At 36.2% G+C, this 26,429-nt stretch overlaps 1 long non-coding RNA gene and 1 pseudogene across 3 annotated transcripts in view; one reads left to right on the top strand and one right to left on the bottom strand.

Annotated features, from left to right (window-relative positions):
• LOC143251108 (metabotropic glutamate receptor 8-like) overlaps positions 1-26,429 on the bottom strand; it is a 47,665-nt pseudogene that overhangs the window by 13,309 nt on the left and 7,927 nt on the right. The window contains exon 2 of the transcript XR_013028502.1: positions 5,602-5,680. The product of XR_013028502.1 is annotated as a metabotropic glutamate receptor 8-like (transcript). The remainder of the gene's footprint in view (positions 1-5,601; positions 5,681-26,429) is intronic.
• The window catches only part of LOC143251110 (uncharacterized), a 119,156-nt gene continuing 115,311 nt past the window's right edge, over positions 22,585-26,429 (top strand). Inside the window, exons 1-2 of one of the 2 annotated variants that reach the window (XR_013028505.1) lie at positions 22,585-23,126; positions 23,217-23,272. This is a non-coding gene — a long non-coding RNA (uncharacterized LOC143251110). Of the gene's footprint in view, positions 23,273-26,429 lie in introns of both variants that reach the window. The other variant, XR_013028504.1, reaches the window with a different exon arrangement.

Genomic DNA, 26,429 nt, shown 5'->3' with positions numbered 1-26,429 from the left:
TATGAATGAGTACCTTTCTGAGTATCAACAGTTGCTTTAAAGACTGTGTATTATCAAATACTGACATAAAGGATTTGTAAGAATATTCAATCCGATTGAAATAGTCATAATTTCATACTTTGTTAAGATCATTCAGTTTGTTTACCTTCTCTATTATAAGTTCTCGTAACATTCATCAGGATTATCATGTCAATTATTACGTTTTCGTCAACGTTATTTAGATTAAGTGTTTATTTCAGTTGAACAAGAGATAGACTCAGTTGTTTTCATCAACATTTAGAATAGATCATTACTTCAGATTATAAGACTTGCTAACGATCCAAACGAGGACTACTAATCGATTCGGACCAACATTTTTTAAAAATAAAATTCTGAACGTGGACAATCCTATTACGTAATGCTAACTAGAGCGTGCAAGACTTGTCCAGATCTTAATATATTAATAATAATCTGAACATGGACAACAATATTCCAGGCTGTTACATTTTAATATTGATCAGAACGAGGACTACTCATCCAAACCATAACTTTTAAACATCAGTCAGAAAGTGTTCTGTTAATTTAGACACTCACACGTGATAATGACCGAACGATCGATCATTAAAACACATACCATTGTGCTCTAGTAACAGTCTGATCGTGTCTCACTAAGTAAAGGCCGGGATCGATTCATAATATGAGAGTAGCGGGTTAGAATTCCCGTCACACCAAAAATGCTCTCCCTTTCAGTCGTGGGGGCGTTATGTCGTAACAGTTAATCCCACTATTCTTTGGTAAAAGAGTAGCCCAAGACTTGGCGGTGGGTGGTGATGGCTAGCTGCCTTCCCTCTTGCCTTACTCTGCTAATTACGGACGGTTGTCGCAGATAGCCCTCGAGTAGCTTTGCGCGAAATTAAAAAACAAACACTAATTAAAGCCTTCTTTACCACATTGGAAGAATCTGTTTACAGCCATGTCGAGCCTGGTTAGTGCTTTGAAGGGTGAACATCTGGAACTGTCAACTGAAGAAGGCACTATAACTAAATCCTCCAAATGGCACAGCAGCATGTCTGCGGGCATATACTGCTAGAAACAGGGTTTCGAGACCCATGGTGTGCAGAGTACAGATAATCCATTGTGTAGCTTTGTACCCAATAACAAACAACAACACTAAGTACAGAACATGAAATTTGCATCTTATGAATTGTTGATCATATAACTGATGATCTTCCAAAGCTGTCTTATATAACTGTTGATCTTCCAAAACTGTCTTATTTTCAGTTTTTATTTTTGAGAGAACAGTTGATTTCTCCTTAAATCCTTGTAAAGTATCAACATCATCTACATTCTCCGGTAACTCATTCTATAAGAGGTCAATGTCATCAACATTCTCTGGCAACTCATTCTATAAGAGGTCAATGTCATCAACATTCTCTGGCAACTCATTCTATAAGAGGTCAATGTCATATACATTCTCTGGCAACTCATTCTATAAGAGGTCAATGTCATATACATTCTCTGGCAACTCATTCTATAAGAGGTCAATGTCATATACATTCTCTGGCAACTCATTCTATAAGAGGTCAATGTCATATACATTCTCTGGCAACTCATTCTATAAGAGGTCAATGTCATTTACATTCTCCGGTAACTCATTCTATAAGAGGTCAATGTCATATACATTCTCTGGCAACTCATTCTATAAGAGGTCAATGTCATATACATTCTCTGGCAACTCATTCTATAAGAGGTCAATGTCATATACATTCTCTGGCAACTCATTCTATAAGAGGTCAATGTCATATACATTCTCTGGTAACTCATTCTATAAGAGGTCAATGTCATATACATTCTCTGGCAACTCATTCTATAAGAGGTCAATGTCATATACATTCTCTGGCAACTCATTCTATAAGAGGTCAATGTCATATACATTCTCTGGGAACTCATTCTATAAGAGGTCAATGTCATCTACATTCTCTGGGAACTCATTCTATAAGAGGTCAATGTCATCTACATTCTCTGGCAACTCATTCTATAAGAGGTCAATGTCATATACATTCTCTGGCAACTCATTCTATAAGAGGTCAATGTCATCAACATTCTCTGGCAACTCATTCTATAAGAGGTCAATGTCATATACATTCTCTGGTAACTCATTCTATAAGAGGTCAATGTCATATACATTCTCTGGCAACTCATTCTATAAGAGGTCAATGTCATATACATTCTCTGGCAACTCATTCTATAAGAGGTCAATGTCATCAACATTCTCTGGCAACTCATTCTATAAGAGGTCAATGTCATATACATTCTCTGGTAACTCATTCTATAAGAGGTCAATGTCATATACATTCTCTGGCAACTCATTCTATAAGAGGTCAATGTCATCTACATTCTCTGGCAACTCATTCTATAAGAGGTCAATGTCATCTACATTCTCTGGCAACTCATTCTATAAGAGGTCAATGTCATCTACATTCTCTGGCAACTCATTCTATAAGAGGTCAATGTCATTTACATTCTCTGGCAACTCATTCTATAAGAGGTCAATGTCATATACATTCTCTGGCAACTCATTCTATAAGAGGTCAATGTCATCTACATTCTCTGGCAACTCATTCTATAAGAGGTCAATGTCATCTACATTCTCTGGCAACTCATTCTATAAGAGGTCAATGTCATCTACATTCTCTGGCAACTCATTCTATAAGAGGTCAATGTCATCTACATTCTCTGGCAACTCATTCTATAAGAGGTCAATGTCATCTACATTCTCTGGCAACTCATTCTATAAGAGGTCAATGTCATCTACATTCTCTGGCAACTCATTCTATAAAAGGTCAATGTCATCTACATTCTCTGGCAACTCATTCTATAAGAGGTCAATGTCATCTACATTCTCTGGCAACTCATTCTATAAGAGGTCAATGTCATCTACATTCTCTGGCAACTCATTCTATAAAAGGTCAATGTCATCTACATTCTTTGGCAACTCATTCTATAAGAGGTCAATGTCATCTACATTCTCTGGGAACTCATTCTATAAGAGGTCAATGTCATCTACATTCTCTGGCAACTCATTCTATAAGAGGTCAATGTCATATACATTCTCTGGCAACTCATTCTATAAGAGGTCAATGTCATATACATTCTCTGGCAACTCATTCTATAAGAGGTCAATGTCATATACATTCTCTGGTAACTCATTCTATAAGAGGTCAATGTCATATACATTCTCTGGCAACTCATTCTATAAGAGGTCAATGTCATATACATTCTCTGGCAACTCATTCTATAAGAGGTCAATGTCATATACATTCTCTGGCAACTCATTCTATAAGAGGTCAATGTCATATACATTCTCTGGTAACTCATTCTATAAGAGGTCAATGTCATATACATTCTCTGGCAACTCATTCTATAAGAGGTCAATGTCATCTACATTCTCTGGCAACTCATTCTATAAGAGGTCAATGTCATCTACATTCTCTGGCAACTCATTCTATAAGAGGTCAATGTCATCTACATTCTCTGGCAACTCATTCTATAAGAGGTCAATGTCATTTACATTCTCTGGCAACTCATTCTATAAGAGGTCAATGTCATCTACATTCTCTGGCAACTCATTCTATAAGAGGTCAATGTCATCTACATTCTCTGGCAACTCATTCCATAAGAGGTCAATGTCATCTACATTCTCTGGCAACTCATTCTATAAGAGGTCAATGTCATCTACATTCTCTGGCAACTCATTCTATAAGAGGTCAATGTCATCTACATTCTCTGGCAACTCATTCTATAAGAGGTCAATGTCATCTACATTCTCTGGCAACTCATTCTATAAAAGGTCAATGTCATTTACATTCTCTGGCAACTCATTCTATAAGAGGTCAATGTCATCTACATTCTCTGGCAACTCATTCTATAAGAGGTCAATGTCATCTACATTCTCTGGCAACTCATTCTATAAGAGGTCAATGTCATCTACATTCTCTGGCAACTCATTCTATAAGAGGTCAATGTCATCTACATTCTCTGGCAACTCATTCTATAAGAGGTCAATGTCATCTACATTCTCTGGCAACTCATTCTATAAGAGGTCAATGTCATCAACATTCTCTGGCAACTCATTCTATAAGAGGTCAATGTCATCTACATTCTCTGGCAACTCATTCTATAAGAGGTCAATGTCATCTACATTCTCTGGCAACTCATTCTATAAGAGGTCAATGTCATCTACATTCTCTGGCAACTCATTCTATAAGAGGTCAATGTCATCTACATTCTCTGGCAACTCATTCTATAAGAGGTCAATGTCATCTACATTCTCTGGCAACTCATTCTATAAGAGGTCAATGTCATCTACATTCTCTGGCAACTCATTCTATAAGAGGCCAATGTCATCTACATTCTCTGGCAACTCATTCTATAAGAGGTCAATGTCATCTACATTCTCTGGCAACTCATTCTATAAGAGGTCAATGTCATCTACATTCTCTGGCAACTCATTCTATAAGAGGTCAATGTCATCTACATTCTCTGGCAACTCATTCTATAAGAGGATCACCTAGTCAGTAAAACAAAACTTCTTAGATGAAACCTACCCAGCGTTTTCCAAATCTTCAGCTTCTGTTCTCTTCCAAATACAGCACAAAGGAATTGAAGGTTTTTGTCATATTTATCCCTCGGACAACATTACAACTTCGAGAAGATAAACTTTTATCTCTCTAGTAAGCTTCAATAACTCTTATTCTTCTTTTCCTAAGAGAACATAAATGATCTTAGCTTTTCTTTTAATATATCATCCATCCTGGAATCATCCACTGAATTATCTCATTTCTAAGACAAGCAGACCAAATTATGTATAAAGTATACCAAGTGAGGCCTAACTAGTGATAAGAGTGACCTGGAAGTAACCTTATAGAATTTGATTTAAAAGGCCATAAGTGAATAGTAGAAGCTCCTCACGATGTTTTGGAATTTCTCTGTTGTATAACGTCTTAAGATACCTCAAAACAATCACAAGCGATCTTGTTTTATTTATCGCAAAAGGAAAGGATAGAAATACCAAGTTTGTGTTTCCATCAGTTCCACTAAGTACAATTATTCTGTAGAATTATTTGATCTGCGCGGACCTAGAACAGAAGCTCCGCAAACAGAAGAAATGGAGTTGAATCATTTGAAGAAATGTGTGTTTGCTAGAACAATAATTCCGGTTAAATTCCAAGTGGCGTGCCAGACTGAGGCGGCGAAACCCGTTCTATAAAAAATACCCTAATTCTGCTAATGTTTGGTTACGTTCGCTGACTCCAATGTATAAAATATATGTATTTTCTGTTATCTGGAGCTCTTTAAGCCTTTACCAGGCTTAATTATTAAGGTCCTAAGAAAATACCTAATTTTGTGCATGTTGACATGGACATGAAAAACAGACATATGTTAATAATTTAATGACTTTTATCACTAATAAATAGACGAAAACAAAACTATTACGAAGAAAACAAGCTTAATCCAGAAACAAAATAAATTTCAAATGAATTACGCTACTTTAATTTATATATAACCATCTGGCTTACAACTATGACATTTTTATTATTTGTTTCAGATATTAGCCCTTACCTAGTGGCTTTGTACCCGATATAGTTGGTACGTTCACCAACTGAAGACAATCGTCTTCATGGTCTGAAGACGTATAACACTAAAAAACAAACAAACGGTATTGTTATCCGTGGTGTATACAGCTCAGATAGCGCAACAGCAAGCAAAAGAAATCCATACATTATTTCTTAGAGCATTACGTTTAACTTTAGAATTGTTGTTTAGCTTTACTTTCAGTGATTACTGTTCAAATTTGGTTAAGAAACCATTAATCTCTTGGATTACGTTATGAGAGAGCTTACTGAATTCTAATTTCAGCGTTGCATATTTCGATGCCAAACGTAAGCTAAGGAAATAAATCAAAAATTAACTGTATTAAGTGAAGTGAAGTGAAGGGTTCCTTACATCGAAATAACCGCACTAGTAATCTATTTCAGTCAACGAATCTTTTACTCGTTTATGAAAAAGGAATACAACATTCACTCTTTCCTACGATCAACATTTAAACATCATACATATAACTGTTACATATATTAATGGTTTTCTTGTCTGTGTGCTCTGTGCTCTTCTTTATTATGTAACATTCAACTGTGGCAGGACTGGTAAGAAGGAAACCTTACGATGTAGAAAATAGAAACAAATTACAGTGCCAAAATATTAATCAAGAGTCGCGTGCACACTTTAGCGTGCGGAAACTCGTTCAAGTTATTCATTCCTATAGACCTTTTAAAAATGTTACAGTAGAGTTAAAAATAGCCAACATAATATTAATTTATCTCTATATTAAAGGTAAGCAGAGAGGATAAGGTTCTACCTAAGTAATGAATAAGTTGCAGAAGGAAAAAAAACACACTTTAGAACTAAAGCTGGCACGAGTGGAAGAAGAATTATTGTAACAACAACGTATTTCTAATTAAAGATTTTGTTACCATAGAAAGTGAAGTGGGAAACAGCAGATGTTACTTCAAGAAAAATGGGTTGTTGTTTTCCCCAGTGCTACACCATTTCTTTGCTTTATTGATGTAACCATATTTTTATATTTAGATTTAGGAATTCTTCGTACTTTCCCACACGAGATAGGTAACTAGTTAGGTAGATAAGTGTATTTTTGATTGCTCTTTTGATCAAAAACATTATCTAAGAATACTGCTGACTTTGGGGAAGCTATTTAGCATCATGGCTGATATTAAACTAATTTAAGTATCATGTAGATATAAGAAGGTCACATATAAAGCAAACTGTTCTTTGGCTTGCAGTTTCTGCTAAAAAAAACAGTTACACTGTGGTGTATTGATACCTGTGGAACAAAAAAATGTGAGATGCAGTCGTAAATGGGCCTCATTAGTTACAGAATGAACCGACAAAATATAGTTCTGCCAATGAAATAATACCGCTGTTTAATGAAAAAACATGTTCAGCCAAGCAACGTTTTGTAACACTGACTGGTGTAACAACCAGTATGTGCTTCCAAATGTTGTTTATAAAATTTCTAAGGCTTATGGCAGATACCTGTTGTATTAAATATATAAGGTTTATTCAATAATGAAACATACAGTGGATTCAGTAAGCGAAATTAATGAGTCTACATAAAGTTTTGTTTGGAAATATACTTAGTAACTTCCTCTTGAGTATGCGCGAATCAACACAGTCATCAGCTTCAGATTGTAACACAGTCATCAGCTTCATATTGTTACACAGTCATCAGCTTCAGATTGTTACACAGTCATCAGCTTCAGATTGTTACACAGTCATCAGCTTCAGATTGTTACACAGTCATCAGCTTCAGATTGTAACACAGTCATCAGCTTCAGATTGTTACACAGTCATCAGCTTCAGATTGTAACACAGTCATCAGCTTTAGATTGTTACACAGTCATCAGCTTCAGATTGTAACACAGTCATCAGCTTCAGATTGTTACACAGTCATCAGCTTCAGATTGTAACACAGTCATCAGCTTCAGATTGTTACACAGTCATCAGCTTCAGATTGTTACACAGTCATCAGCTTCAGATTGTAACACAGTCATCAGCTTCAGATTGTTACACAGTCATCAGCTTCAGATTGTAACACAGTCATCAGCTTTAGATTGTTACACAGTCATCAGCTTCAGATTGTAACACAGTCATCAGCTTCAGATTGTTACACAGTCATCAGCTTCAGATTGTAACACAGTCATCAGCTTCAAATTGTTTGCTAGTTTTATAGACGGTTATTTGCAGTAACCGTCCCTAATTTTGAAGTGACGGATTAGAGGAAAGACAGCTAGTCAACTCTTGGATTTCGTTTTACCATCAAAGAGTGCAATTGACCGTCGTATTATAACGTCCCCACGGCTAAAAGGGCAAGCACATTCAGTGAGGGAGTTCTAATTCATTTTCGGCAGTTTGAGAGTCGATCACTTTAACCACGAGGCAGCTCGAGATAAGAGGACCTATCGTTGTAATTCAAGATTAGGTTAATGACAAAGAACATTTCGTGTGTTTAGATATTATTAGTTGTTGGCTTTCAATATAGTTCTTAAAAGAATCTTTGACACCTGTTAAGATGAAAACCAGGAATTTTCTTGTTATTGAACTAGTTTAAATTTGAAGCCTACTGAAAATCCTATGTTTTAAGATCATTATGTGAAAATAAAAGATAAATACAGGACAACAGTTTCGGCGACAATGAAAACGACAGATACAATGCGGCTGAATGCTTTTATTGTATATTCTTTTAAGTGTTGAAAATCCCATGGGATCTAAAGAAGGAGTGTGATTTTTAAACATGTATCTGTATATTTATACATAAACCATTGTATCGCAGTTCCTACATGAAAAGTGTCACACAGTTCTGTTAATATAAACTCACTAGCTGTTGCTAGGTGTAGGTTTGTTTTGGTTGCTTGTTTTTTTTAATTTCTCGCAAAGCTACTCGAGGGCTATTTGTGCCAGCCGTCCATAATTTACCAGTGTAAGCCTAGAGGGAAGGCAGCTAGTCATCACCACCAACCGCCAACTCTTGGGCTACTCTTTCACCAACGAATAGTAGGATTCACCGTCATATTATAACGTCCCAACGAGTGAAAGGGTGAGCATATTTGATGTGACTGGTATTCGAACCCGCGACCCTCGGACAACAAGAAGCTACGGCTAGGAGAATATGCTTGAAGTATTGATAGCTACAAGAAGCTACTGTGTCACAAGTTAGGAGATAGGCCGTTTTACTGGGATGTTGAGTGTTAGACAAAGCTTTAGTTATAACGGTCAGTTAACTTTGGACTTCATGGACAATAAAAAAAAAAACCAGAAATTTTGACACATTTGCTAACGTGTCTCCTTCATGTAGATTGTAAATAAAAAAAAATCACAAAAGTTACTAACGTGTTTACTAGTATATTACTACAACTTTATTGTCTCGGAATTCTGTAAATTAGATTCGTCTTTGGTGGGTAAAGGTTGGGGTATGGAATGAACTCTGACCTGGTTATACTCGAAATAAATTAAAATCTTTTTTTTTTTTTTTACGGGTTTCATTTAAGATTGTGATGCATTTTTTATCGCATCTTACTGTGCAACGGTTGTTATATCGTCTATAGTGCTGGTACATTAGTTATACTGCATCTTACCGTGCAACGGTTATATCATATATTGTGATGCAACGCTGGTTGTATCATATCCTACTGTACAACGGTTGTTATATCGTCTATAGTGCTCGTACATTGGTTATACCGTATCTTACTGTGCAACTGTTATATCATATATTGTGATGCAACGCTGGTTGTATCATATCTTACTGTGCAACGGTTGTTATATCGTCTATAGTGCTGGTACATTGGTTATACTGCATCTTACCGTGCAACTGTTATATCATACATTGTGATTAAACGTTGGTTCCATCATATCTTACTCTGCAACGGTTGCTGTGTCGTCTATAGTGGTGGTTCATTGGTTATACTGTATCTTACCGTGTAACGGTTATGTCATCTATAGGTATGGAACGTTGGTTGTAGAGTATCTTGTTCAGCAATGTTTATATGATCTGTAATGATAAAATTTAGTTTTACTGTATCTTACCGTGCAAATCTTGTATAATCTATAGTGATGGAACATTGGTTATGCTGTATCTTATTGTGCAACGCTTGTGTCATCTACATGGATGGAACGTCTGTTGTACCGAATCGTATTGGTAAAAACAACACGTGACAACAGGTGAGTAGGGGTTGAAAAAACCCAAAAGTTTAAATAAGAAGCAATGAAAATAACGAACTCGCCAAAGGTAATCAAACAAAAACAGAATCAACACAATTTTTTGTTTGTTTTGGAATTTCGCACAAAGCTACTCGAGAGCTATCTGTGCTAGCCGTCCCTAATTTAGTAGTGTAAGACTAGAGGGAAGGCAGCTAGTCATCACCACCCACCGCCAACTCTTGGGCTACTCTTTTACCACCGAATAGTGGGATTAACCGTAACCTTATAACGCCCCCACGGCTGGGAGGGCGGACATGTTTGGCGCGACTCGGGCGCGACCCCGCGACCCTCAGATCACGAAGCGCACGCCTTAACGCGCTAGGCCATGCAGGGCCGAATCAACACAAACTAGTATTCTTAGATATGTACCACGTAGATAATTGTAATTCAATGTATGCATGAATTTATGAAAATTAGAAAGTTAAAAATACTGCAGCAGTGCAGGAATCTAATTAATTTAATTAATTAACCTTGTGTTATGCTATGTCTACTGCACGCAAACTAAAGACGAGGGATTTTCTTATGGACGTCTTTACAACCACTTAACTTTAGCAACTACAAGATACATTAAGAACCGTAACGCTGTAGACATAGCCCACCACGGAACTACATTGATACATTGATTCAAAAATACCTACTTCCAACAAAACAGCATAAATTATGTAAGAAAGAGAAATACTTAAGTAGACAGAAAGGGTAAAGAATGATTTTAAACAAATTATGGTTCTTTCAAGAGTGCTTGAATTTCACTCGATCTTCATTTATAACGCGAGATGGAAAACCAGAGAGTTTTCACAGCTGTGAACAGATTTAAATAGCACTTTAGCGAAAGAATATTTGGCTCGACTGGATTCAGTTGGCTACTGGAATACCGTTCCATTTAACAGGTGGCGCTGCTAATGCCATCAAACCCAACTAGCTAATAACAGTCGTACTGAAGAATTTGATTGGGAAAAACCTACTAAGACGTAGCTTGAAAAACATAGGTGTTAGAAAAGCTTTCGTTGGCAATAAGGCGGGTGAAAAGATATTGGACAAATAGAATGAAAGTTTCAAGCAAACACTTTGTGCAGGGAATCCAGTGAACGATGGTTGGTAGAGAATACGATTATTAAGCCTAACTCATCAGGCGGTTTCAAACACACTGGAATGGGAGAAGTTACAACAGTGAACGCGATTGAAATTAGTTATAGATTTGTTTGTTTGTTTCTTTAAGAGCAACTCCAGAAATGGGCTACGTTCACGTGGGGAATCGAAGCCCGTATTTTAGTGTTGCAACCTTCTATTGTCTCACAGGTGGACTTAAATTAGAGACATAGACTTAATATACTTTCCGGCTTAGATATATAAACTAAAGCACATAACTCGTTAGGTTTTCTTCACTGGTTTGCTTCAACCAACTACGATTGTTTTATCATTTATTTTTAAGCGACATTTTGTTATTCAATTTTGAATCCAGTTCTAATCAGGCAACAAAGTTTACCTTTTTTAAAGAAATTATTATTATGATTTGTTTTAGAGCAAAGTCACATTGGGCTCTCTGCCGTGGCCACCGCGGGTAATCGAACCCTGAATTTTAGCACCTTAAATCCGTAAACTTATCTCTGTTCCAAAGTACAGTTGAATGGGATTTTATAATCATTTCAATGTGTTTGATAAAGATAAACCAGAATAACTCCCAGATTTTTATCTGAAGAACTTATCATACGTGAATGAGAAACAAAAAATTCAATGGCCAATCTCAGGACTCCTTGTTCATATAAATAAACTATTTATATGGTTTAATCGTATTGCTTTCACCAGATATACTTCATAAAAATCAGTATTGGGTCATGAGAGTCTGAATATTCATTGTATACCTACATCTACTTACATATATTTGGATCTGACATACTCAGTTCTTTGATGTCATTATTCATATTTATATTTTACGAGTAATTTAAACGAATTGCCAATAACACTTATTTCAATTCCTGTGGTAAACGTTTTTCAACAACTAAAAAAAAAACAACAACAAAAAACGAATAGATAAACGCTATAATTTCTTGAATATTCATTTTAAACTAGAACAAGAGGATGTCCTCAATAGTCGCAGCTTTAATTAGATCTCAAATTGATCAAGAGATGGCGCCATAAGCTAAATGTTTGTGTTTCAAAAAACTCAGGACCATTCTATGAACCGTTGTGTCGCAGGAAAAAAAAAGACTAGTTAACAACATGCCACAACGCTTAGATATTGTTTCTTAGTCACAGTGTTTGTCGTTTTTAACAATTCGAACAGCTTTCAAAATGGAACGTACATCGAGTCTACTCGTCTTCTTATCACTAACTACTATAAATCTTGTTCGTTCTATTTGAGATCTTTAAATCTGTGTACTTGAATTTTCAAATGCGAATCCGCAGTGAACAAGAGGGGTCCTCAATTACCGCGACTATACTTAGATATAAAATCGGTCAAAAGAGGAAGCTTCAAGCTAAATGTTTGTGTTTGAAAAACCTAGGGCCATTATATGAGCAGATATGCTGCTGCTAAACAGAATGTTGTTTACTAAAAACGTATTTGGGGAGTTTTTTGGTTGGGGAAAAGGTATTTGGTAAAAGCTTGATTTTTTTAATCAATGGTTTTGTTTTTCAGAGCAAAATCAACCATACTGGGCCACTAATATATCCTCCTCGGTGAATTAAACTTCCGATTTAAAGCCATAGAATTTATTAACCCAAAGTGTTTATTACGTGCTTTTTCTTGGAATAATCGGCTCATAGATTGACTCTGAGTTGTTTGTTGTCTGTTGTTTTTTATCGAAGTACAAATTTTCATCTCATAGCTCCTTCATCTCTTTACCAATCTGACATATAATTACAATTTTCGACACAAGAGGTCAAAACCTTTGGAGTGAGGTATTTGACCATTCCCAAGATCTAATAAATAAATCTACTCAAATTCTGTCTAAAAGAATTTCAATTTGAAGGTAGGCAGGTAGAGATCTTTTATAAAATAAAAGTTTGTACACACGCGCCCCACGTTTGGTATTGCTGACGTATAAAATATAGCTAATAAAAAAAGAAACAAAGGCCTCATAGATTAATTTACCCTTCTTCCGCCTAATAGAATTTCAAGTGCTTTTGCGATTTAAAATTCTCTCTTTTTTCTCCTATTACCATTAGAGGGCAAAAAAATCCATTATGTATTGTGGTTGGTTATTCACTATCTTTTAGGTATATTATAGGAAACATTCCAGTAAAATATAATTTAAAAGAACCAAAAACGTATAAAGCAAATACCTATTTAATTATGAAGCCTGATTTTTATATTAATTGTTATAATTTATATAAATGTAACACACTTGTCTTTAGATATTTTTATAAACGTTTTAAACTAGAAGTTGTGTTTTATATTTATCTAATTCACGTTAGGTGTTCAGTTGTCCGTGAACTCTTATCTCGTACATCTTTGAAGCTGATAGGAACCAATTTGGCATGAGGATGCGGGGTGGTTCTGAGGGGTCCTTAATTATAAGATGTATTCCCTATCGGGGTAAAGTAAGTAGAGAGAAACTTCACCCTTAAGGACATATAGTCGTAGTGAGGGTGTATGACTTTGTTTTTAAAGTTTATGGATCCGAATCTGGCATCAGACTGTGTGCTTGTTTATTTGTTGTATTTCGCTCAAACCTACTGAGAGCTGCCTGGGCTAACTCTCCATAGCTTAGAAGTGACACACTAGAAGGAATAAAGCTATTCGACAGCTTCACAATCAGCTCTTGGACTGCCTTTTAGTAACGAAATGTGTGATTGTCTTTTCATTATATCATTCCAACGGTTGAAAGGACAAGCATATTTGGTGGTGAGATTCGAACCCGAGACCCATAGATTCCAAGTTTGATTTTCGTGTTTACGCTCCATGTGTGCCACGCCTGCAGCATGGTTCATAATCACAAATTAGCGGGACCAAAGAAGCGTGCACGGACTCCTCATGGGATGGCAATAAAAGCATTTTGGTATGTGGAGAAACTTTACTGGTACATTGGACCCTTTGAAATCATGATAGGGGTGTCTTAGAACCCCGAGTATGTTACGGTATTTCAGTCAAATATTAATAACAGATTATAACATATCACATATTTTCTGATTATTCAACGTAACCTATTTAATATTTAAACAAATTAGATGAATTAGTGAAATAGTTTTGTTATATTTATTGCCTATCAGTGTTCTATTATAACAAGTTAAAACAGTAGAAAACAACACAAAATCTTTTGGTCTGATTCAACATGATATCTCTAGCACATCTAAAGCTGCTTCAGTTATGTGACCACTTGACAGAAGATGAAGGAGTTTTACTGATCAAACAGCGTTCAATACAAAACATTTCTTATGTTTGGAAAATATTATTATAGATTTCTCGCTTTCAAACTTCTCTCCTCTAACCGTGGGAGTGGAGGGAAGCTTACTTTACTTCCATCTTCATTCCTTTTCCCCAGGCAGATATTGGTTGTATTTCACGTGCTTACAAAACTCAAGGATTACGGTCTTCACGATCTAAAAATATTACCATATTTAGGTTGTCAAGACTGGTTGGCTACGTATTTCCAGCAAATCCGGATTTGTTAGAAAAGAACCCGTTTTCTTGGCAGATGACAGCTTCTGTTCTCAGTAAGAAAGTGGTTGTGACGATGCAGATTACGAAGTATTAACACTGTCATCTTTACCAGTTTAACGTCTACAACATAAACAGACTAAGAAACCGGTAAATTTGAGGATTAAATAACGTCTGTGCTATACAAATATAAATTTTCTGGGCCAATGTTTGTTTATTTGTTTTTGAATTTGCGCAAAGCTACACAACAGCTATCTGTGCTAGCCGTCCCTAATTTAGCAGTGTAAGACTAGAGGGAAGGCAGCTAGTCATCACCACCCACCGCCAGCACTTAGGATACTATTTTACCAACGAATAGTGGGATTGACCGTAACATTATAACGCCCCCACGGCTGGGAGGGCGAGCATGTTTGGCGCGACGCGGGCGCGAACCCGCGACCCTCGGATTAGGAGTCGCACACCTTACGCGCTTGGCCATGCCAGGCCCACCGCGCAACTCTACACGAGGCTTATCTGTGCTAACCGTCCATAATTTAGAAGAAGCAGCTAGCTATTAACATTGGTCGCCAATCCTTGGGCTACTCTGTTACCGACGGATAGTTGTGATTAATTTTAACATAATAACGCCCCCACTGTTGAATATGTTTGGTGAGAAGGGGAAATTACAACCCGCAACCCTCAGAGTGCAAGTCAAGCGCATTAACCACTAAAGTCATGTTAGTTTTAATTTATAATTTATAGTTTTTACAGTATGTTGTTTCATTCTGGAAACATATGTTTTAGACTTTTTGTTTCAGGTATATTTAGTTCTGTACAATAGCTAATCTCATACATCAGTTTAAACTAACTATTTATATGAGCGACCTTAACGTATTTACAGAAAAATACATAATCATGTGAAGAGCATTCTGGGTAAATTTACTGCTTTTTTATTTTTATATACATCAAATAAAAGAAAAATAAGAACACGTTTTGTTTTTTTTTTAATTAAGCACAAAGCTACACAAGGGGCTATCTCTGCTCTGCCCACCACGGGTATCGAAAACCCGGTTTTTAGCGTTGTAAGTCCGCTGAGCCACTGGGGGGGGGGCAAATAAGAAAATAAACTGAATAAAGTAAAGTCAACAGTAGAAGAAAACCATACGCGTGACGAAAGCACGGTCACGTGTAAACTTTGCTTAACTTTAGAAACTGATGACCTAACTCAATCGTGAAAAAAGAAACCAATACCTCGAAGACATGAAATCAAATTGTTGTCGTTATCTCTTACAAACTATCACAAAGCAAAATATATAATTGTAGAAAGCATCGTGTCGTGGTTTTCTTAATTTTTAGTTTTAATTTAGTTTTTTTTTGTTTTTTTTGACTTTGTAATTCTCGAGCAAACTCGTCACCAAACGTTGTTGGCGAAACGAGATAAAGCACGTTTTTATTGTTAATTAATTGAAGCATACGTGCTTTCTGGTTAACTTTAAATGTGTTATTGACAAGGAAAATGAAATATATAGTAGAATGGTTAACTTTGAATATGTTATTGGCACGTAATACACAATTACCTTGACATACGATTTATCTGAGTTTTATATTTTAGTCGAATAACAGAGGCGTACCAAACATTTTCGTAAAACAACTAAGCCGATAATATTAACGATTTGCACAGATGCATAATTGGTCATTTCTGATTTTAAGGCATCTGTTTTTTTTGTATAATATTTCGATAGAAATTAAGTCTGGATATGTTAACATGTTATTGGTTGTTTTGTTAGTTTGTTTTTTGGAATTTCGCACAAAGCTACTCGAGGGCTATCTGTGCTAGCCGTCCCTAATTTAGCAGTGTAAGACTAGAGGGAAGGCAGCTAGTCATCACCACCCACCGCCAACTCTTGGGCTACTCTTTTACTAACGAATAGTGGGATTGATCGTACCATTATAACGCCCCCACGGCTGAAAGGGCGAGCATTTTTGGCGCGACCGGGATGCGAACCCGCGACCCTCAGATTACGAATCGCACGCCTTAACACGCTTGGCCATGTCGGGCCACATGTTTTTGAGATATTTAGCTCCACAAAGGTTTCTGATTAGTTCCAACATACAACCCTGCTCGTCCATATTTTAATCAGAATGCCTAATTAACAATCAGTATGGTGCACCGTAGGAAATCTGTGAATGTTTCACGTCTCCTACGGTTAAGAACGGTACACCGTAGGAGTCCTCTGATATTATCACGTTCTTTACATTTTGTATGGTACACCGTAGGAGTCCTCTGATATTATCACATTCTTTACATTTAGTATGGTACACTGTAGGAGTCCTCTGATATTATCAAGTTCTTCACATTTAGTATGGTACACCGTAGGAGTCCTCTGATAATATCACGTTCTTCACATTTAGTATGGTACACCGTAGGAGTCCTCTGATATTATCACATTCTTTACATTTAGTATGGTACACTGTAGGAGTCCTTTGATATTATCACGTTCTTCACATTTAGTATGGTACACCGTAGGAGTCCTCTGATATTATCACGTTCTTCACATTTAGTATGGTTCACCGCAGAAAAGCTATTAAATATCGCTTTCCCTACAGTGAAATATTATGGTTTTAAACTTACAAGAGTATAGGGCAGGCAACAGCACTAACCACCAACTACAGAGCTACTCTTTTCTGACTAAATAGTAAATCTGATTATCACTTTCCTGACTCACCTACAATCTTACATTTCTGAGTAGGTTTTGGGGGCAATCTCGAACCATGAACCATCACCTTTACTGTCCGAAAACTATTTACCAGGTCATGCCCGGTCGATTTCTTAAGATACTTTCTCATCAAATTTTCTACATTATTAGAGTTTTCCTTTTGTTTGTTTTACGTAAACCATATAGTTGCGTCGTTTATGTTAAACACATCCGTTAAAGTTGTCTATTATTTGCTTGTCTGAAAATCAGTGTGAACTGTTCTTAGCGTTGTATTGTAATCTGAGAAGTTAAAGTGTGAACTGTTTTGGGTTGTGCACCTTTATCTACAGACGAATGGAAAGATCCATCAGACTCAGCAATTACATTCTCACTCTGTTACGGCTGATTGTACAAATGCTCGGGCTCAAAGAAACTAACAGAAAATTCTTGATTGTTTGTTTGTTTTAGAATTTCACGCAAAGCTACACGGGGGATATCTACGCTGGCCATCTCTAATTTAGCAGTGTAAGGAAGGCAGCTAGTCATTACTACCCCTCGCAAACTCTTTGGCTATTCTTTTACAACGAATAGTGGGATTGGCTATGAGCACGAGAGTGTTTGGCGTGACGGGAACCAACGACCTTCAGATAATAGTCGAGTGCTAGGATCACTTGGCCATGAAAAAAAAAATCTTGAAACGCTATGGTAACCTAACTTGAAATAAAGGATTTACACGCTACAAGTGACCGGTTTAAAACGTTACTGTTTTAAAATATTGTCAGGATTTGTGCAGATACATATGTATGTTTTAAACTGCTTGAGTTTAAATTATTTGTGCGAAATGATTTTGCTGAATGGTGCGTTTTCCACCTTCTAACGACTAATGATGGTCTTTGTTTTAGCAGAAGCAATTATTAGAGAAAGGTTACATCTTTACATTTTTTTTTCCATTTCAGTTTAAACCGCAAAACAAGATGTGATAAAAATAAAGATTTCCAGTAAAGACCGCTCAAGAATGTCATTATGAACAATTATGAGTTTCTGTTCAAACTCCTGAAAAAAACAACAACACAAAACAACTAAGTTAGTCGTTTTACTACTTTGTCATTTGTTTTCTTCAAATTGGGTTCCACAAAAAAAGTGACAAATTGTCAATTATTGTGTACAATACCATAAGCGTACCTTTATACACACAGACGATATGTTCCGAAAATTCTAAAAACATCTCTCAAGCACGCAGTTTCGTTAATTATCTTCCGACCAAAATTTGTCCTTCTTATCTAGATTTAGAAACCAACTTAAAATAATGGCTTTGAGAGGCCTCAAGCAACAATGTTGTACATAATTGATTGTGAAGAGTAGAAGTTTTTAATGAAATACTGTAACTTATTGGTTAAAATACATGCTCGTAATGAAATACTATCATTGATTGGTTAAAATAATGCACACTTGCACGTTCTTTTCAGTTCTTTCTAGACTAAATTTGCTCAATTTCCAGCGTCGCTTCACTTAAAAAAAAACAAACAAAGTCCAGATAAGATTAATTGCGCTTCGAACTACTGATTAATTAGTTTCTACGCTTCTGTAGTTTTCAGCTGTAAAATAAATGATATTTTGAGCCAGTTCTTTTATTGTGGCAAGACAAAATTCTGTTTAAAAGACCTTAAACAGTTGAATATTAAGTAAAAAATTTAATCAATCGTTTGCGTCACTTTACAACAGCGAATAACGAAAGTTTTACAAAGAGTAACAGGTTAATTGTATTTAACAGAAGTTAAGTAAAGTTAAAAAGCCGGTTTAGATCGTAATTCTGTTAAAAAACGTAAATGTTTTAAGAATATGAACCATAGTTTTTGAATCCACAATTCATGAATTATTAATGTGTGTCTCTGTGTGCGTGTTCTCTTATAGCAAAGCTACATCGGGATCTCTGGTGAATCCATTACATTTTTACCAACGAACAGTGAGATTGAGCGTCACATTATAGCGCCTCCAAAGCTGAAAGGGCGAGCATGCTTCGTGGGATGAGGATTCGAACCCGCGACCTACAGATCACGAGTCGAGTGCCTTAACCACCTGGCCATGCCGGGCCTATTGAGGCTTCAATGAACGCTTCTGGAAGTTTCTAAGTGATTTAGCGTCTCTGCTTTTTGTTTTTTTGTTTTTCCAGAATTTTCAACGACCATGAAAAAACAAAAAAAGCGCAAGTCAACAGTAAAAAAAAAAGTTTTCCCTGAAAGAAACGAAGTGACAGAAAGAAAGAAAAAACAGAAAGAATACGAATAGAGAAGTGGCTGTAAATAAAACCTGGTAAACGAAAGTAAGTAAATGTGCTGGGGAGCTAGAAGTTTGACAATCAATATTTCCTTTGGATGTTTTCATTTGGATGATCTGGACTGTGATTGTGGCCACTATAAAGAGAACGAGTGGATCTCTGTTTAATCAGTTTTTTTATTATCTCTACAGTGATGTGTGTGTTTTACTTGATATACCAATGAGACAACTGTATCATTGTAATGAACTGAGAATATTAAGACAGCCATTGAATGAAATGATGTAAATTGAAGAGCAGACTTTTTAAACTAACATTGTGTGAAATACTAACCGAAAATAAACCTCGACTTATGAGGGGTAGAATCCCCTCATATAGCTCTTTGACAAAAGTGAATCAAATAACTGATTGGGTTTCGTATTTATTTTTAGTATCTGAAAACAAATTGTTTGTTGAATAATTTCGAAGAATAAATTAAACGCATTGACGTTACATATTTTTGAATAAATATGAGTCTACTGTGGTAAGTAAAAAGCAACTTCAAACGTCATACGTATACCGTGTTTCTCTGATAATAAGACCTACCCATAAAATAAGACCTAGTGTGATTTTTGGGGATGGTTTTAATATAAGCCCTATCCTTAAAATAAGCCCTAGTTGAGAGTGGCAGGAAGAGGAAAGAAATAAAAAAAAATTAATTTATTAATTAGTTTAATAGTTAGTTAATTAGTTTGTTAAGTATTAATCAGTTAGTTTAATAGTTTAATAGTAGTTTATTTTAAATGGTTAGTTTAATAGTTTTACTTTGTAACTTCTTTTTTTTAATATATAAAAATAAGACATCCCCCGAAAATAAGCCCTGGTGTCATATTTTGGAGTGAAAATTAATATAAGCCCTGTCTTATTTTCGGAGAAACACGGTAGTAGTATACGTAGCTCTACTTCATTAATAAAACAGTGGGATTGGATGTTAAATGATAGTTAGCCTGTCGAGTTACTGGTAGAAAGGTTAGGAGTGTAAGACGTGATACAGGTAAGAAAGAAAACCACCACAACAAACATTTCAGTTGCTTTTGTTTGTTGTGAATTTCGTGCAAAGCTACATGAGGACTGACTGCGCTAGCCGTTTCTAATTTAGCAGTGTAAGACTAACTCTTGGGCTACGCTTTTACCAACGAATAATGGGATTGATGGTCACATTGTAATACCCCCACGGCTGATAGGGAGAGCAAATTGCGAGTCAAGCACCCTAACCACTCGACTGTGCTGGGCCCTTTCAGCCCTGATCGTGTTATAAAAGTGACAGTTAATCTCGTTATTGGGTGCAAAGAAATGGACAAAGCTGTTGTGTTGGCGAGCGGTTCTAAATGGCGTCCTTCGGTTTGGTAAGTAGTTCACAATTAGGACAGATATACTTGAACAATAGAGGTCTCTGATCCGTCTATTTAGTCTACCTGTTCCTGAGATTTTGTTCAAATTGAAATTTCCAATTCACATTTATAACGTTGATTATTAATTAATCAGAATTGTCTCGCATCTTACATCCTTATATACTGCAAAATAGTGTCAAAGGCAAATGTACGGTGATATATAATATTCCTATTATTCTGATATTTCACAAAATACTTAAGAACCTGATGGAAAGTTAAGCCTACTTTAACATCTTTTCTTATTGAATATTTACTATCTTTCTCGCTTACAGTTAATTCTGGATAATTAACACACTTTGGTAGACAGGTGTAAGTTTTTGCTACAGTAAATAACTGTACACATTTTATCGTATTTATTCCTTAAAACTAGAGAGGCCGGGCATGGCCGGGTGGGTTAAGTCGTTCAGTTCGTAATCTGAAGGTCGCGGGTTCGAATCCCGTCACACCACCAAACATGCTCGTCCTTTCAGTGGTGGGGTGTTATAATGTGACGGTCAATCCCACTATTCGTTGGTAAAAGAGTAGCCCAAGAGTTGGCGGTGGGTGGTGATGACTAGCTGCCTTCCCTCTAGTCTTACACTGCTAAATTAGGGACGGCTAGTACAGACAGCCCTCGAGTAGCTTTGTGCGAAATTAAAAAAAAAAAAAAACAATTAGGAGGGAAAGTGAGAAAAGCATCCAATATTTTATTTCAAACATAATTTTATGATACCGAAACAAGTGAAAGAAACATCTTAATACAGTTTTTGACCGCAAAGCTACACAATGGGCTATCTGGGCTGTGGCCACCTCGCGTATGGAAACTCGGTTTTTAGCGTTATAAGCTCTCAGACTTACGTTTGAGCCACTGTAGGCATCATTATAATACTGTAAACATGAATATGGAGTGTTTATTTATAACACCTGACGGTAACTTGCAAGCTTTATTTACCAGAAATTAAACAAAACAAATAAAAACAACAAATTACGTCAATCTACAATTATCGCGTCTCAGATGCAATCAATTAATTTAAAAACAAAACAAGACACGATCTTCATTTATGTCTTCATATACATAATACTTATTATATGTTTTTCAAAACCTTTCCCAAAAATGTTACATTCGTTTTGTAGAACGTTGCAAAAATATGTTAAGAATATTCAGGGTGGCCCGTAAGTCCCTACCCATCCATATGTTATTATGTTATATTCAATTACGCATGTATTATAAATTTGTTTCTTTTTTTCAGATAAATATGGCCGATATAAGCCCATGTACACTTGAAGAGCGTATTGTGAAAAATACGTGGGTACATGAGCGCAAGAATACTGGTGACAGCACACAGATACACTGGATACATAAGATATATGGATGGGTAGAGACTTAGGGCCACCCTGTACATTCACAGTAAGCTATTGATGTTAAAATTTTCGCCATAATTTAAGTATAATAAAATGACTGGACGAGAACATCGGTTTACCGTTATTTCAATATGTTTATTAAAATAACCTGTCCCTCAACGAGCACATAATACCAAAAAGTTTAGCAATGTATTGGTTTAAGTATACATTTATTGCCGCGGCATATCGGCTGACTCTGAATTTCCCAAGTTGAAAACTTCGAACTCACAATTTTGTCACGTAAAATATAAGTACAGTTTTGGGCTCAGGAGGTCAAATCCTCTCGACTGGTTTATTTGACCACGCCCAAAGTCTTATAAATTAATTTACTCTAATCCTGCCTAAAATAATTTCAGTTCGAGGGTGGGCCGGTAGAGATCCGGATGAGTAATAAAATATAATCGGGTGTACGTGCTCCCAACGGCTGGTACCGTAGAGTACAAAATTATATCTGATACAAAAGGTAAAAACGTCTCATAGATTAACATACTGTAATCGTACCTAAAAGAATTCAAGTGCTGCACTTACTGAGGAATTACTCTTGTTTTCAGTACTGTAGCAAGAAATTCACTGGCGCGATTATAACAATCGATAGAAATTAACCTAGTTTATATTCGAAAAAAACCAATACACTTTCGTATAATCCGGGTACCTAGAATTATCACTAGAAGGAAGAAACGAAACAGAGTATGTGTTGATTGGAACTTCCACGCTTTGACCGTAATTTCCGCTTGTCGTCTTTTTCAGAACACTTTATCTCCATAGGATTCTGGGTAATTCCGTAAGGAACCTTCTTTAATTTCCTAGCACACTAGCGCGTAAAAAAACATTAGTTCTACATATTCGTGTTGTAAACAGCTGCTAGTGTAGAATGGAAAACATGAACTAGCTGCAAGCTCGGGTTTTGAAGAAACTGTGTCCACTTTAACTTCACTCAGATCCACAAATATGGCGTTTTTGTGGTGGGTCATCAGATTTGATGGAACGCTTGTTCATGAAAAATATATTTAGTCTTCGACTCTAAGACTAATATTTTTCTTTAAACATTTTAGGCTCGGAAGAAGAGAAGAGAAGGGGAGACTTTAGTATGAGCAGTTGAAAGCAGAAAGTAAGCTTTGATTTAATAAAATATTAAGCTGTAGTAGGTTTATTAGTAAATTTTTACTTGTTTTATTATTTTAAAAGCATTGCGGTACAACACATCATTTGTATAATGACGTGGTATGAAGTTGATAACTAAAATGATATACATAACATTCAGTATAGTTAAAAATACTTCGAGAGATTGTAGGGGCGGTAAAGTCGTATAGGTGTAAAATGCCAAGACATATTATTAGAAAATTTTACTTTAAAAGAATACTAAAGTCGTGGCCCTGGCATGGCCAGGTGGTTACGGCCCTCGTCTCGTAATCCGGCCACAAGGACAGTAGGCCACGCCCATCACTTTATAAATCAAAACATCGTTTATTATTAACAGAGCTCTTTGTTAGTTCACTTAATATAAATGGGGTTTTATTACACTGTAGCTTGAGTTACTTAAAATAAATGTGAGTTGAAGCATCATAGCAAGACTGAAATTAACTTCAAGGTTTCGCGCTGGTTTTCAGTAAGAACGGAACATTTCAACTTATCTTGTTGTTCTCAATGTTTTCATTCTTAAATTATGCACGGTTTGCCAGAGTCAGTGCTTAGAAGGTGTGTCTTCATTCATTATACATGAAGACTTTGTATGCAGTAACAAAACTGGCCTGTGTAGTGAAATGATCTACATATTAATACACTGAACAATGTAATAATAAGGCTACTTCAAGTACTAACTTAGTGGTCCATATAAAAACACAACTAATTAATGTAGTAATACGTTAAATCTATTTAGTAACATAGCTGTTCTGCGTATCAACAAATTAACTTGTGTGATAACACAGCTAACCACCTCTGTAGTAGTAAAGCTCACTTATGTAGTTACGCAGCTATTCTGTGCAATAACCTAGATGACTTATGTGGTTACACAGCTAACCTGTATAGTAACATAGATGATTTATGTAATTACACAGATAACCTGTGTAATAGCATAAATTACTTATGTGGTTACACAGTTAACCTGTGTAGTAACATAACGTACTTATGTGGTTACACAGCTAACCTGTGTCGTAACAAAAATTACTTATGTGGTTACACAGATAACCTGTGTAGTAACATAAATTACTTATGTGGTTACACAGATAATCTGTGTAGTAACATAAATTACTTATGTGGTTACACAGATAATCTGTGTAGTAACATAAATTACTTATGTGGTTACACAGATAACCTGCGTAGTAGCATAAATTACTTATGTGGTTACACAGCTAACCTGCGTAGTATCATAAATTACTTATGTGGTTACACAGCTAACCTGCGTAGTATCATAAATTACTTATGTGGTTACACAGCTAACCTGCGTAGTAACATAAATTACTTATGTGGTTACACAGATAATCTGTGTAGTAACATAAATTACTTATGTGGTTACACAGCTAACCTGTGTAGTAACATAAATTACTTATGTGGTTACACAGCTAACCTGTGTAGAAACATAAATTACTTATGTGGCTACACAGATAACCTGTGTAGTAACAAAAATTACTTATGTGGTTACACAGCTAACCTGTGTAGTAACATAAATTACTTATGTGATTACCCAGCTAGCCTGTGTAGTAACATAAATTACTTATGTGGCTACACAGATAACCTGTGTAGTAACGTAGCTGCTCTTGATTTGAACGAAACACCCTCACTGAATTATATCCTTCTTTCTGGAAATGTTTTGGAGGCTTATTTATATATAAAAAAATAAACCAATATTGTTGGGGTGTTTCCTGATAATATCATATACTGGACTTCACATATGGATCTGCAGCATTTGATGGAGCATGCGTGGCCCAACTGCTTTCTGAAACAGTTTCGCTCTAATCAATTAAAGAAAGATGGATGTCCGGTTTTTAAGTTTGACTTACACAGAAAAGAACATCTTCAAGATGAAACACGTACGAAGTCAGATGATGTTCGAGTTTGTTGGTTTTTTTCTATCTTTACTTATGACATCGTATCGCCATTTCTTCTTTGCCCACGTCGACTTTTTATGTTGAAATCAGCCGCCGACTACAGCCAAAACTTCCAAGAGTATGCTTTTGATCCAAGACGACAGCATAGATCTTAATTTATTTTTATTATGTTAAACAATATCTAAGAGGAATGAACCCCGAAAACTTGCCGTCTCACATTGTAAGTGATTGACGAATCAAAATCACTGAATATTAATTTAATATATTGAAGTCAAGGTAGCTATCTAAATATATGAATAGTGTTGAGTTAAAACCTAAACACGTGTGTATAAGGCCATGGTGTTGAAAACGACAAATATAAAAAAAAAAGACCGACGTTAGTTAATAGCTATCCTCGTTGAATAAACAATCTTATAAACTGAGTATCCATAAGTATTCAACCCTGTAGTATCAGAGATTTCGTTAAGTTAAACGAATCCAGTTGTTCAACGCAGCCACACGTAAGTTTTAATTTCGACCAAACTCATCTGATTGGTGTTTCTATTTCATTCGCATGACGCAGACCAAGATATTCCACTCAACCAGATTTCTTATTTTCCATAATTGTGTTATGCTCACCCACGGTCAGGTTCGAACCTAGCCTGAGACGAACGTTTTCTTCATTTGCATACATGAAGAAAGGTAATGAGTTACTCGCGTACTAGTAATCGCCAGAAGGCTAGCCTTCACTGCTCAGAAAAGTTACTGTTCATAAAGACAGACTATGAGAAGGCGAGAAGCTTGGTGTGAAGCTTTATGGCGTCAGTTGTAAATTAACATTGTAATTTGCACTTCCTTGCACCAGAACGAGATTATTTCCAGTTTCGTAGAGGTGATTACTGAGAGTAGAAGACCAACAGCTATTAACGAACATCTGGTTTGGTTTGAATTTCACGCAAAGCTACACGAGAATATGTGTATGTATTTCTTATAGCAAAGCCACAAATTCACATCGGGCTATCTGCTGTGTCTACCGAAAGAAATCGAACCCCTGATTTTAGCGTTCTAAATCCGTAGATTTACTGCTTTCCCAGCGGTGAACGCTAAACGAGAGCTATCTGTGCTAGCCGTCCCTAACTTAGCAGTGTAAGACTAGAGGAAAGGCAGCTAGTCATCACCATCCACTGCAAAGTCTTGTGCTACTCTTTTACCAACGAATAGTGGGATTGACTATCGCATACC

This window comes from Tachypleus tridentatus, chromosome 5, assembly GCF_004210375.1.
Source record: "Tachypleus tridentatus isolate NWPU-2018 chromosome 5, ASM421037v1, whole genome shotgun sequence".
Classification (NCBI taxonomy): domain Eukaryota; kingdom Metazoa; phylum Arthropoda; class Merostomata; order Xiphosura; family Limulidae; genus Tachypleus; species Tachypleus tridentatus.
The sequence above is the reverse complement of the archived record's forward strand: the minus strand, read 5'-3'. Positions and strand labels throughout refer to the sequence as shown.